Here is a 14,880-nt window from a genome sequence, read left to right on the forward strand (position 1 = left end):
AATGAGAAGAGTAGCAGGATAAGCCACAAGAGGATGGAAAGAAACATAGAAGAAATGAGCCCTTTATTTTTTTATGAAGAGGATGTTTGACATCCCGTATGCACAGCATAGTGGCTGTTTTGTGTCTCATTTTTGTTTCTATATGCATAGAAAATCAATGTCACAAGTCCCATTACTTCCTGTTGTCATGCTAAGTTTTGGTTACATAAACTGCCCATTGCTCCTCACAAGTCTATAGATACTTTTGAGTAAAGCAGGGAAAAAAGCTTGAATGAAAAAATATTGGCTGCTCTTTTCTTTTTCCTCCTTCCTTCCTCCCTCCCTCCCTTTCTCTCTCTCTCTCTCTCTCTCTATCTCTCTCTCCCTCTCTCTTTCTTTTCTTGCTTGCTTGCTTGTCTTTTCTTTTCTTTCTTTTATTGAGACAGTTTCCCTCCGTTGCCAAGGCTGGATGGAGTGCAGTAGCACAATCTCGGCTCACTACAAGCTCCACCTCCCAGGTTCAATCAATTCTCCTGCCTCAGCCTCTGGAGTAGCTGGGATTACAGGCACACACCACCATGCCCAGCTAATTTTGTATTTTTAGTAGAGACAGGTTTCTCCATGTTGTTCAGGCTAGTCTCAAACTCCCGACCTCAAGTGATCCTCCTCTGCCGGCCTAGTAGGCTGATCCCAAAGTGCTGGGATTACAGGCATGAGCCACCATGCCTGGCAAGTTGGCTGCTCTTTTCAGTTGCCCCTCCTTCTCCCTGGTTTCATGGGGTTTTAAATGTGTTTTGTGCCATGGGCCTCTTTGGCAACCTGGAGAAACCTATGGATCACTTCTCAGAAGAGTGTTTCTAAATGCATAAAATAAAATGCCTAGGATTCTAAGAGAAACCAATTACATTGAAATACAGTCCAAAACCTTGTGGATAAGAACCCCTGCCCTAGTTCTTGGGCCTTATTATGCAAATCATGCTAGGAGGAAAATCAAAATAGGGAATTTAAATTTTATCATGAGAAATTCCTACAAGGGATAAAAGTAAAAAAAAAAAAAAATGCAGTAAAGGAAATGGAAAAGGAAAGACCCCTTGGGTTGAAGTGCATTTTGATGCCTATAGAAAAGGAGAACATGAAGAGATGCTTGAGGGAAAGCAGGAGGGGGTAAAATAAATCACAGAATGAAAGGAATAACAGAAGTACATTTTAAACTATGTACCCTTTGATGTTCTTTGAGAGACACAACTAGAAATTGGAATTACTTTCTTATTGTTACGGGAGTCTGTTTGTTTGAAGGTTGGGCCACATGAGGTTCAGAAATGTATTCTCGTTACACATGCCTTCTTGAACTTACTCCTGTTGTTTTGACAGTCTTAAAGCCTCTCTACGCTCTTCTGAAAATTTAGGATCCATATTCATCTTTCATGAGCAGTCTTAAATTCCACCTCTTCTGTGATACTTTTTCTTATGCCATTTTCTTCTTTAACAATCAGCCAATTGTCTCAGAAATTTCTTTCTTGCTTTACATTGTGGTTATTTTTCTTAATTTCCCTCACTTGATTATTCCCTTTACCTAGCATATTATGATAAATAAATGAATGAGTGCATTTAATAATGCATGATGGATACATGCCAAAGTTTCTGCCTACATTTGTAATAGGGGTGCTTGTAAAACGATAAAATGTTGTATTGATATCTACCACAGAAATGAACAGAGGAAGTTTTAGTTATTATATGCCACACTAAAATCTTCATATATAATTATCTGTCACCACCAAAGCAACCCTGAAGAAGAAATTTTCTTAATTCCACATCAATAATAAAGAAACTAAGATTCCAAAAAGTACTAATAAGTGGACATTTGGATTTAAATATATTTTTCTAATTTGAAAACCTATATATTTTCTAGTTTATCAACAAGCTGCCTCCCTTTTGAAAAAAAAAAGGACAATCTTTCATTGTGATTTTATTAGAATTCTTATTGATAATTGCTCTTAATAAGATACATTAATATTTTAATACATTGAAATAGTCTCAGAACAAATCACATAATCATCTCATGCTCTGTGTAAAAACCATTCATATCTACCGTGATTTGCTGTATTTCAGTAAAGCTTCGGAAAAGCAATCTGTTACGTTGGACAAGTCTAATAGATTATCCGATTGGATCTCATTTAATTATGATTTTAAATTTAAGTTTTGCATCATCATCACAAAAAGAATGTTAAGTTATCTGGCAGAATATAACATCGAAAGTATATTTTCTTTTTTTTTTTTTTTTTTTAGATGGAGTTTCACTCATGCTACCCAGGCTAGAGTGCAATGGCGCGATCTCGGCTCACCGCAACCTCCGCCTCCTGGGTTCAGGCAATTCTCCTGCCTCAGCCTCCTGAGTAGCTGGGATTACAGGCACGTGCCACCATGCCCAGCTAATTTTTTGTATTTTTGGTAGAGACGGGGTTTCACCATGTTGACCAGGATGGTCTTGATCTCTTGACCTCGTGATCCACCCGCCTTGACCTCCCAAAGTGCTGGGATTACAGGCTTGAGCCACCGCGCCCGGCCAATTTTCTTAATCAGTTACTGTTATTAATGTTTTGTGACAGCCAGAAGATTTTGAAAATAAAGACCAAAATAAGCATTCCTCTGATTATGACAACTACACTATCACAGCAAATTTGCAAGGTCTGTATCATGTGCCTTGTTTAGGGAAAGACGTTAAATGAAAGTTCAGAGATGTTAGGTAAGCCAGTCAAGGAAACAGAGCTAAAAAGAGCTAGAATAAAATTTTGAACATACAACTTACTCATTTATTACTGAAAAAGAATTTCAGTTTTTCTCAAGTAACTTTGTCATTTAAATAGTCAATAAATCACTAATATCTGTCTTCAGGCATCGGGGTGTAAAATCCTACCCATTATTGAAACACATGATATTTGAAACTTTATATAGGTGGTTAGAGTGAGGGAGGAGTAAAGAAATAAAAGTGTGACATAATGATTTTTATAGTATTACAATTACTTTGGTAAAGAATTTAATTTCACAATAAATCTGTCTAAATAGTTTTAATTAATTTATATAAATACATTAAGCCTTATTACAACAAAAATAATACATTCATAATGCAAACTAATTTTCCATTTCCATATAAACTTGCTAAACGGGTAATATGCAAATAGAAAAAAAATTTCAGTAATCTCACTTGCTTCTGGATTTCCGAAATGGTATTTTTCTTGATATTCCAATTGAAGTAGAAAATAAATACTTAATTTTTTACAACAGTGCAGTAAGCATTGATAATAACTTTGAAAAATAATTTCTGAGTGTTCATTTTTAAATTTATAATGAATAATATGTGCATAATCTAGCTGAAATGACAAGTTATAAATTCTTTATTGATATTTTTGTTAAATCACACATGACTATTAAACACCTCCTATGTGCTAAGCATTAGTTTAGGAAATGAAACTTATAAAACATCCCTGCTTAAGCTTGGCTTAAATTAAAATATTTATTATCCCTATTTAATTATTATTAATTTTTAAGAGGACATTTTTTCTATATATTTTACCTGGATTTTGGATTTACTAATACAGTTGATTTTCAATTAATGATATACAAAGATAAGAATCACAATATTTTTGGAAATTTACTTTGTTTCCTGGTCCTGAAAAATTAGTGTTCTGGATAGGAAAATGGTGTTTTAAAACTCTAAGATTTCTTTCAATATGAAAACCAAACTGCAATTTGTGGTAATAGGTAGCAGTCAACATGAGATTATCTAGACTTTCATTTGTGGACAAAGTTAGAGAATCATAATAAACTTAGGAAAAACTAATGAAATATATCCTGGTGACGTTAAAGTAATATTTATGAGGATTATATTTGTAAGACTCTCTAATTAGTTTTAAAAAAAAGTAATAGATATTTCTACTAATCAAACCAAAGTAAATGAGACCAAAGTAAATAGTAAATTTGTCGTACATTTAATCCTAGAAAAAAATAAGAAATCTTAATGCAAGTCTTGCAATCATAACCTAATTCACAAGGAAAAGACCACTCTTAACCTCCAATCCAAACTTATAGGCACATTAGAACAGGGGATCACTAAAGGTAAGAATAATATGAAAGAATTCTAAAAAGAAGGGAAGGTCTGTCTTTTATCCCAGTAGTAATGAGCTTAGTGCCCAGCAGACTGAGAATAGAGTCAGGTCTAGAAGATTGATCTAACAACACAATATTATTAGCTGCTTCTAAAACCCACATAATTACCCTAAAATCACCCAGTCATTTGCAATGTTAACTCTTCCATGGCTGAAAGTGGAGCAATTTGAGCAACAAATTTAATAATTATAGTATAGTATTACAGCCCAAAGACTAAAATGACTATTCTCCAGTCCATACTGATAAAAATAAATGATTAATTGAATAAGTCAATAAAAGGGGCAGAAGTCAGAATTCTTTTGTTTAGAAGAATTTTAATTAGTAAATATAGAAGGAATATAAGAAGCAGAAAATTACTATTAGATCTCTGCTATAGGTTGGATATCTGACACTCCAAATCTCATGTTGAAATCTGATCTCTAACATTGAAAGTGGGGCCTAATGGGAGGTGTTTGGATCATGGAGTCAGGTCTTTCATGAATGGCATAATGTCCTTGTGGTGATGAGCAAGTTCTCACTCTATTTGCTGCTCCTAGAACTGGTTCTTAAAAAGAGCCTGGCACCTCCTTCCCTTCTCTCTCTTGGTCCTCTCTTCCCCTGTAATCTCCACACACCAGCTCCTCTTTGACTTCAGCCATGAGTAAAGGCAGCCAGAGGCTTTCATCAGATGCACAATCTTCCAGCAAGTAGAATTGTGAGCCAGATGAACCCTTTTTTTCTTTATAAATTACCCAGCCTCAGATATTCCTCTATAGCAACACTAACATATTAAGATGATCACAATAGTAATAATTGCTGCAAGCAAAGTCTACCAGTAAATATGAAATTGCTGGGCAAAACCTCAAGGAGGATCAGGACAATTTGTGGCCTGAACATATTATACTCAATATATTCATTAATCACTGTGATGATTTTAACATATGTCCACAAATTCTTTGAAACCCTTACCTCCAGAAAGTGTAACGATACTTTCTCAGACATGAACTGAGGAAGTTGTTGTTATCATATGCCACACTAACTCTTCATATAGGACTTACTTCTGAGAAGAATATGGAAAGGGAAAAATGGTAACATTACGGTTTAAAACCTTGGTGGCAACCATCTTAATGAAGCAATACAGCTTAACATTAGTGATAATCAGGGATATTGACATAATGTACCCTCTGCTATAATGCTGTTACATGGTGTATCATGGTACTCTTTCTAAAAGTTATAGACCTTCAGCTTAATTATGAGAAAGTTCCAGACAAACACAAATTGAGGGATATTCTACAAAATATTTAAATAGTATTTTTATTTTTAAATTTATTTTTTTGCCTGACTTGTTCACTCTTAATAAAAATTTTCAGGGAGAACTGAAAAAGGAGATTCACCTGCACATGATCAGAACCTGAAGAGGAGGGCTGGACAAGCATAGTGGGACATTTGGAAAGAGTAATTCAAGGAAATATTAAACAAAAGAAGGCCTGAAGTGGAAAACTCATTACATTGTGGGAAAAAAATGACACAGAACAATCAAAATAGAGACATAATCTAATAACCTTACAGAGAAAGGACCATTTAATCATCCTGGCAAAATGATTGGGTTATTTCCAATGAAATTACATTAATCTGTCTGGGGCAGCTCAGTTTAATCTCTCATCTTTCATTCCTTTACTAGAATACCTACTTCATAGGATGTGAGGAAGGCATATAGCAGTTGCTGTATTAATAAGTAATAGCTCTTCTTCTGCTAAGTAGAAAATTCAAAAGTGTTTGGAAGTAATTTCTTCTTCCCTTTTTTTTTTTTTTAACTTTTAGTTCTGGGATATATGTGTAGAATGTGCAGGCTTGTTACATAAGTATACATGTGCTCTGGTGGTTTGCTGCATCTATCAATCCGTCATCTAGGTTTTAAGCCCCACGTGCATTAGGTATTTCTACTAATGCTCTCCCTCCTCTCCTCCAAAGGCCCCAATGTGTGGTTTCCCTCCCTGTGTCCATGTGTTCTCATTGTTCAATTCCAAATTATGAGTGAGAAAATGTGGTGTTTGGTTTTCTCTTTATTAATTTGCTGAGAATTAGGGCTTCCAGATTCATCCATGTCCTTGCAAGGGACATGAATTAATTCATTTTTATGGCTGCCTAGTATTCCATGGTGTATATGTGCCACATTTTCTACATTTTCTTTATACAGTCAGTCTATTATTGATGGGCATTTGTGTTGCTTCCAAGTCTTTGCTATTGTAAGTAGCACTGCAATAAACATACATGTGCATTTGCCTTTATAGTAGAATGATTTAAAATACTTTGGGTATATAACTAGTAATGGGATTTCTGGGTCACATGGTATTTCTGGTTCTACATCCTTGAGGAATTGCCATACTGTCTTCCACAACTGTTGAACTCATTTATACTCCCATCAATGGTGTAAAAGCATTCCTATTTCTCCACATCCTCACCAGCATCTGTTGTTTCCTGACTTTTTAATGATCGCCATTCTATCTGGCATGAGATGGTATCTCACTGTGGTTTTGATTTGCATTTTTCTAATGACCAGTGATGATGAGCTTTATTTTCATGCTTGTTGGCTGCATAAATGTCTTATTTTGAGGAGTGTCTGTTCATATCCTTTGCCCACTTTTTGATGGGGATGTCTTTTTTTTCTTGTAAATTTGATTAAGTTCCTTGTAGATTCTGGATATTAGACCTTTGTCAGATGGGTAGATTGCAAAAGTTTTCTCCCATTCTGTAGGCTGCCTGTTCACTCTGATGATAGTTACTTTTGCTGTGTAGAAGCTCTTTAATCAGATCCCATTTGTCAATTCTGGCTTTTGTTGCAATTGGTTTTGGTGTTTTAGTCATGAAGTCTTTAGACATGCCTATGTCCTGAATGGTACTGTCTAGGTTTTCTTCTAGGATTTTTGTGGTTTTCATTTTTACATTTAAGTCCTTAATACATCTTGAGTTAATTTTTGTATACGGTGTAAGGAATGGGTTCAGTTTCAGTTTTCCTTATATGGCTAGCCAGTTTTCCCAGCAGCATTCATTAAATAGCGAATGATTTCCCCATTGCTTGTCTTTGTCAGGTTTGTGGAAGATCAGATAGTTATAGATGTGTGGTGTTATTTATGAGGCCTCTGTTCTGTTCCATTAGTCTGTATATCTCTTCTGGCAATAGTACCATGCTGTTTTGGTTACTGTAGCCTTGTAGTAGAGTTTTAAGTCGGGTACCATGATGCTTCCAGCATTGTTCTCTTTGTTTAGGATTCTCTTGGCTATATGAGTTCTTTTTTAGTTCCATATGTAATTTAAAGTAGTTTTTCTAATTCTGTGAAAAAATTCATTAGTAGTTTAATGGGAATAGCATCGAATCTATAAATTACTTTGGGCAGTATGGCCATTTTCACAATATTGATTTTTCCTAACCAAGAGCATGGAATATTTTTCCATTTGTTTGTGTCCTCTCTTATTTCTTTGAGCAGTGGTTTGTAGCTCTCCTTGAAGAGGTCCTTCACATCCCTTTTAAGTTGTATTCCTAGGTATTTTATTCTCTTTGTAGTAGTTGTGAATGGAATTTAATTCATGATTTGGCTGTTTGTCTATTACTGATGTATAGAAATACTTGTGGTTTCTGCACAAAGATTTTGTATCCTGAGGCTTTGCTATGTGATGCTGAAAAGAATGTATATTTTGTTGACTTGGAGTGGAGAGTTCTGTAGATGTCTATTAGGTCTGCTTGGTCTAGAGCTGAGTTCAAGTCCTGAATATCCTTGTTAATTTTCTGTCTCATTGATCTGTTTAATATTGACAGTGGGATGTTAAACTCTCCCACTATTATTGTGTGGGATTCTCCATCTCTTTGTAGGTCTATAAAACTTGCTTTATGAATCTGAGTGTTCCTGTATTGGGTGCATATATATTTAGGATAGTTAGCTTTTCTTGTTGCATTGATCCCTTTACCATTATGTAATGCCCTTCTGTTTTATCTCTGTTAAAGTCTCTTTTATCAGAGACTAGAATTGCAACCCCTGCTTTTTTTTTCCCTTTTTATTTTCTTGGTAATTATTCCTCCATCCCTTTTTATTGAGCCTACGAGTGTCTTTGCACATGAGATGGATCTCCTGAATACAGCACACAGATGGGTCTTGACGCTTTCATCCAGTTTTCCAGTCTGTGTCTTTTAATTGGGGCATTTAGCCCATTTACATTTAAGGTTAATATGCTATGTATGAATTTAATCCTGTCATCATGGTGCTAGCTGGTTATTTTGCACATTAGTTGATGCAGGTTCTTCATAGTGTTGTTGGTCTTTATGCTTTGGTATGTTTTTGCAGTGACTGGTACTGGTTTTCCTTTTCTACATTTAATGCTTCCTTCAGGAGCTCTTGTAAGGCAGACCTGGTGGTGACAAAATCCCTCAGCATTTGCTTGCCTGTAAAGGATTTTTTTCCTGCTTCACTTATGAATATGAAATTCTGGTTTGAAAATTTGTTTCTTAAGAATTTTGAATATTGACCCCCAATGTCTTTTGGCTTTTGGGGTTTCTGCAAAAAAAAAAAATCTGCTGTTAGTCTGATGGACTTCACTTTGTAGGTAAACTGACCTTTCTCTCTGGCTGCCCTTAAGTTTTTTTCCTTTATTTCAATCTTAGAGAATCTGATGAGTATGTGCCTTGGTGTTGCTCTTCTCGAGGAGTATCTTAGTATTTCCTAAATTTGAATGTTAGCCTGTCTTGCTACGTTGGAGAAGTTCTCCTGGATAATATCCTGAAGAGTGTTTTCCACCTTGGTTTTATTCTCTGTGTCACTTTCAGGTACACCAATCAATCATAGGTTTGGTCTTTTCACATAGTCCCATATTTCCTGGATGCTTTGTTCTTACCTTTTCATTCTTTTTTTTTCTCTAGTTTTGTTTTCACACCTTATTTCAATAAGTTGAACTTCAATCTCTGATATGCTTTCTTTTGCTTGATCAATTCAGCTATTGATACTTGTACATGCGTCATGAAGTTCTTGTGCTGTGTTTTTCAGCTCCATCGGCTCATTTATGTTCCTCTCTAAACTGGTAATTCTATTTAGAAGTTCATGTAACCTTTTATTAAGGTTCTTATTTTTCTTGCATTGAGTTAGAATATGCTCTTTTAACTAGGATTTTGTTATTGCCCACCTTCTGAAGCCTACTTTAGTCAGTTTGTCAAACTCATTCTCTGTCAAGTTTTGTGCCTTTGCTGGAGAGTAGTTGTGATCTTTTGGAAAAGAAGAGGCGGCCGGGCGTGGTGGCTCAAGCCTGTAATCCCAGCACTTTGGGAGGCCAAGGCGGGTGGATCACGAGGTCAAGAGATCGAGACCATCCTGGTCAACATGGTGAAACCCCGTCTCTACTAAAAATACAAAAAATTAGCTGGGCATGGTGGCGTGTGCCTGTAATCCCAGCTACTCAGGAGGCTGAGGCAGGAGAATTGCCTGAACCCGGGAGGCGGAGGTTGTGCTGAGTCGAGATCGTGCCATTGCACTCCAGCCTGGGTAACAAGAGCGAAACTCCGTCTCAAAAAAAAAAAAAAAAAAACAGAAGAGGCAATCTGGTTTTTTTAACTTTCAGCCTTCTTGCACTGTTTTTTCCTCATCTTTGTGGATTTTTCTACCTTTGATCTTTGAGGCTGATGATGATTACATTGGATTTTTGTGTAGGGGTCCTTTTTGTTGAAGTTGATATTATTGCTTTTTGTTTATTAATTTTTCTTCTAGCGGTCAGGCCGCTCTTGTGCAGGTCTTCCGGAGTTTGCTGGAGCTCCTCTCCAGACTCTGTTTGCCTAGGTATCACAAGCTGAGGCTGCAGAACAGCAAAGATTGCTGACTGCTCCTTCCTCTGGAAGCTTGCCAGCCAGAGCTCTCCTGTATGAGATGTCTGTTGACCCCTGATGGGAGGTGTCTCCCAGTCAGGAGGCATGAGGGTCAGGAACTCATTTGAGGAGGCAGTCTGTCCCTTAGCAGAGCTCCAGTGCTGTGCTGGGAGATCCGCTACTCTCTTCAGAGCCACCAGGCGTGAATGTGTAAGTCTACTGAAGCTGTGCCCACAGCCGCCTCTTCCCCCTGGTGCTCTATCCCAGGGACATGGGAGTTTTATCTATAAGACCCTGACTGAGGCTGCTGTCTTTCTTTCAGAGATGCCCTGCCCAGTGAGGAAGAATACAGAAAGGTGGTCAAGCCACAGCCACTTTGCCATGCTGTGGCAAGTTCCACCCAGTTCAAACTTCCCCACCTCCTTACCACTGTCAGGGGAAAACCGCCTGTTCCAGCCTCAATAATGGCCAATGCCCTTCCCCCCACCAAGCTCCATTGTTCCAGGTCAACCTCCAACTGCTGTGCTGGCAGCAAGAATTTCAAGCCAGTGGTTCTTAGGTTGTTGGGCTCTGTGGGAGTGGGACCCACTGAGTGAGAACACTTGGCTCTCTAGCTTCAGTCCCCTTTCCAGGGTAGTGAACGGTTCTGTCTTGCTGGGGTTGTAGGTGCCACTGAGGTATGAAGGAAAACAAACAAAAAAACAAAAACTCTTGCAACTAGCTCAGTGTCTGCCCAAACAGCCACCCAGTTTTATGCTTGAAACCCAAGGCTCTGGTGGTGTTGACACCCAAGGGAATCTTCTGGTCTGCAGATTGCAAAAACTATAGGAAAAGTGTAGTATGTGCGCCAGATAGCACACTCCCTCAGTGGCTTTCCTTGGCTCGAGGAGGCAGGGCCCTGGCTCCTTGCACTTCCCGGGTGAGGCCATACCCCCCTTGCTTCTGCTTGCCCTCTGTGGGCTGGACCCAATGTCTAACCAGTCTTAGTGAGATGACTGGGTACCTCAGTTGGAAATGCAGAAGCCTTTCACCTCCTGCGTTGGTCTCTCTGGAAGCTGCAAGCCAGAGGTGTTCCTCTTTGGCCATCTTGCCAGCTCTTCCCTAAACACTAGTTTTAAGCAGTATTTTTAAAGTATCAAATTAATAAAAAAAACTAGGAAAGACTGTTACAAACTGGAGGAGACCAAGGGGATGTAATGACTAATTGCAAGGCCAGAGCCTGGATTGGCTGCCGGAACAGAAAAAAAAAATTTTTTTAATACATTGATAGAAAAACTAGGATGGTGCAAATAAAATCTGTAGTTTTGCGAATAGAGTTGTGCCAATATTAATTTCTTCATGTTGATGAGTGTAACATGGTAGCAGATGACCGTGACATTGGGGAATGCCATATGAAAGGTATAGGGGATCTCTCCATGCTATCTTTGCAACATTTCTATAAATTTAATATTATTTCAAAATATAGCATTTAAGAGTTAGTTTAGAAACCACTAAATTTTTTTCTTTCTTTTATTTTTTTGAGACAAGGTTTAACTCTGTCACTCAGGCTGGAGTGCAAAGTGCAGTAACAGGATCTCAGCTTACTGCAGCCTCAAACTCCCAGGCTCAAACAATCCTCCCACCTCAGCCTCCCAAGTAGCTGGACTGCAGACACACACCACCACACTCTGCTCATTTTTCTAGTTTTTTGTAGAGATGGGGTCTTGCTGTGTTGCCCAGGCTGGTCTCCAACTCCTGGCCTCTAGTGATCACCCTGCCTCACCCTGTCAAAGTGCTGGGATTATAGGCATGAACAGTGCGCCTGGCAGATGTTTATTTTTAAATAAATAAGAACAAATCAGTAATAGAATGGTAAAAATACACTAGGCTATAACATTAAGAAGGAGATGAGCTTTAGCTCTTCACTGAATAGATGTGACCTAGACTCTCTTTGGTTTAGGATTAATGGTAGCATTCTATGTAACTATTTTCAGGTGAAATATTAATGTTTTATATGTTTTATGTAGACAGTTATGAACAGACATAAAGCATGCCCACACTAAAAAGTGTGTTTTTAAAAATAACCCCAAAACTTATAAATATGTGTAAGTGTCAACAACAGACTTCACAGAAATCTAATTCTTTTAAAATACATTATTCAAATTATAAAAAAAACCTAACAGATATGAGGTTCAGTAGTTCAAAGCTGATGACTTTCATTTGCATATACTGTATAAAGATGTAGCAGACTATTGAATTATCTGACAAGTTTTAATTGTTTTTCATATCATTTTAACTGTAAGAATACTTTCATTGTATTCTTATTGTGTGACTGTGGAACATCATTTTCTGTGAACTCTCACATTTTATTCTTTCCTTGACATATGACTCCAGCAAAATTATTTTCTGTTTACTTCCCCAGTCCCGTCATATTCAAGGTCCTTCCTCTCTGGAGTCTTTATAATTACTGTGACCCTCACTGTTTGTTGGACTTCTATATCCCATACTTTCCCCTCTTCATGGGTGCCTTAGTGGTATAAGACATAAGTACTGTCACTATGTTGTACCTTTTTTTAACCCAAAGCACCTAGTACAGTGCTGAACTGAAGCAATGGCTTAATGAAAAATTGATTGTTTAATTAAACTTAATGCTTGTACAAGGGTAATCCATTTTCTGACTCTGCATGGCAACACAGAACTCACTGGTTATCAGGGACTATGCTTATTGCTGAACATTTATTCCAGAAAAAAATATTAAAGACTCAAGTTAAAAGAATCATGCTAGATTAATACTCATCCCTATATGATATATCAGGAGATACTTGAGCCAAGTGCAGTATAGTGACCTTTGCCCTATGTTCCATTTTTCAAATAAGATTCAGAAAGAAGCACTATAGACAACATTCTTTCCTTCTTTGCAGAACCAAATATCAGCCTACATAAGTAAATAAACAATAAATAAATAACAAAAATGTCACTGGTTGCAAGGACATTACATTCAGAATCTTTTCTTTTAAAAATCCTTTCTCTTACCAGTGAAAAATCTCCCATGGCAGTAAATTTTCAGAAAACAAAATTGACAAAAAAGTTTTAAGTTGAAAGTTGAAATGAATGGAATTTTTTAGACTGTGGAAACAGAAGGTTGGAATGGAAGTTGTTAAAAGGTAACTGGAATTTGGCTTCCTAAGAGACAATAAAATACAGGCTGCCCTTTTCAAATATTTATACTTCTTTTAGATAGAAAAATACTGCAGAAGTTTGCAGAATAAAGAAAGAAAACAAAGATGTTCTTATACAATTCGTGTGGGATTTTAGCTCATGCAGAATTTTTTGAAACTCATTTGCAATTCAGAAGTCTCTCGTTGACTTCATTAATTTGTAAAAGAATTAATTTAGCTACTACTAAAATCAAAAGCTATTACCAACATGTTTTTGAGAGGATACTATTTTTAAAACAATAGTTAGAAATTAATCATCATGTCACAAACCTGTATATTTGCAGGAAGAAATAAAGTGCAGCAATTATTTTTGCTGTGTTTTTTTGTGGAATCACAGTAAGTTTTAAACCAATTACCTTTGACCCAGAGGCTATGAATCTCCCCCTGGAAACGGTTGAGACTTTTTTTCCTTAGCCCAAAGTTGAAGTAACAGAAATAAAATCACATGGCAAGCGTAAACGTTGCCTAAAACTGTTGGTAGAGAAATATTTACAATTAAAAATGTTCCCTAGAAGTTTTAAAGTCATACATTTCCAATTTTGATATCGTTAGCTAGTCATTGAGAGCTCTGCCTATCTGCTTCCTGTATTTGACAGAGGAAATGTGACAGATGGGTTATTTTACAAAAATGGCGAGGACTCTACTTTTCTTGGTGTCTTTCATTCATTGTTTCTCTTGTCCACTCACAGATATACTCAATAAACATTTATGGGCTTCTAAACGTGTGAGCTGCTATGCTACACACTTGGGAAACAGTAATGAACAAAAATAGGTTTGATTTCTATTCTCGTGGAGTTCGTGGAGCTAAAAGTTTAGTAGAGAAATGGTACTAAACAAATTATCAAACAAATAAATATAAAATTACAACTATGATAATTGCTACGGTGAGAGACGTGGTACCATTTAAAGTTGTGGGTTAGGCTAAGAGAAGACTTCCTTGAGGATGTAAGATTTAAGCTGAAATATGAAGAATACTTAAAAGTAAACCAAGTTAAAAGGATGAGTGGGAAGAGAATATACCAGGGAAAGGGAGGGGCATGCATTCACTCATTCCTCTATTTAACACTAGTTGTGGGTGGTGACCAAATTACAGGTGCTGTTCTCAGCAAGGGACACTGAGGAAACAGCTGCCCTGAGACTTTGGGATGATCCTGAAAAGGCATATTGTTGTTTTAGTGACTGAAAGAAAGTCCGTAAGCTTGGAGTATGGAGTGGGGAAGGGGAGATATGCATTGGAACCTAATGCTTGGTGGCAGAAGGAACACACAGGTACTTAGTAAGCATCGTTTTCATCCTACAAACAATGTGAAGCCACTGCCAGTCTAAACGGGAGTGCGGGTGCGGTGGGGAGGTGTAATGATTCAATCATGTTGTGTTTTAAAAATTACCTTGAGTACCTATTTGGAAAACATTTGCAGAGACCATTTTAAACCCCTTCCCAGATCAACTGTTCTTTGAGGAAGCCCCTCACCTTCCTTTTCCAGAAGGTTTGGCATTAAAGAAACATGCAAGGTCACTCTATTCATCCTATAATATTGGACCCTCTAGAATATAACCATCATCCCCACTTTATAATAAATCTCATGCAGATCACTTGGGTAAATGGAAGAGTCATATAGGACTGGCATTTGAATGATAAAATTAGCATGTTCTTTGATCTAAACAGTGTGCATATGTTCAGACGGACATACAGTTCTTTGTTTCCTATGACAGAAAAAG

This window comes from Sapajus apella, unplaced genomic scaffold (assembly GCF_009761245.1).
Source record: "Sapajus apella isolate SASKATOON/1434 unplaced genomic scaffold, GSC_monkey_1.0 scaffold23, whole genome shotgun sequence".
In the NCBI taxonomy this organism is placed as follows: domain Eukaryota; kingdom Metazoa; phylum Chordata; class Mammalia; order Primates; family Cebidae; genus Sapajus; species Sapajus apella.